Here is a 381-nt window from a genome sequence, read left to right as displayed (position 1 = left end):
ATGTGAATTTCCCTCAATAACTCTGCCAAAGTTTCCTGGTACCTACAAATGGCACAGATCTTTTTGAGATTACAGAAATATTAAAAAACCAGATTTTTGTGATTACTTTGAAAATTTACTAAAAATCATTGAATTGTATACTTTAAATGGGTGAATTTTATGCTATGTGAATTATACCTCAACAAGCCCTTAAAAACAGTTTCCTTGTATCACTCTGGTTCTGAGGGGGTCACATGCCCATTTCTCAATGGGTCACTATCTATCACTGGGTCAGAGGAATGTGATGCTCTGATTGGCCAGGACTGAATATCACACCCACTCCCTGAAGACGAGGATAAAGTCAGTTTCATCCAAAGCACAGTGACTGAGAGTGAGGGTGGA

Source organism: Colobus angolensis, unplaced genomic scaffold (assembly GCF_000951035.1).
Source record: "Colobus angolensis palliatus isolate OR3802 unplaced genomic scaffold, Cang.pa_1.0 Scaffold419, whole genome shotgun sequence".
Classification (NCBI taxonomy): domain Eukaryota; kingdom Metazoa; phylum Chordata; class Mammalia; order Primates; family Cercopithecidae; genus Colobus; species Colobus angolensis.
The sequence above is the reverse complement of the archived record's forward strand: the minus strand, read 5'-3'. Positions refer to the sequence as shown.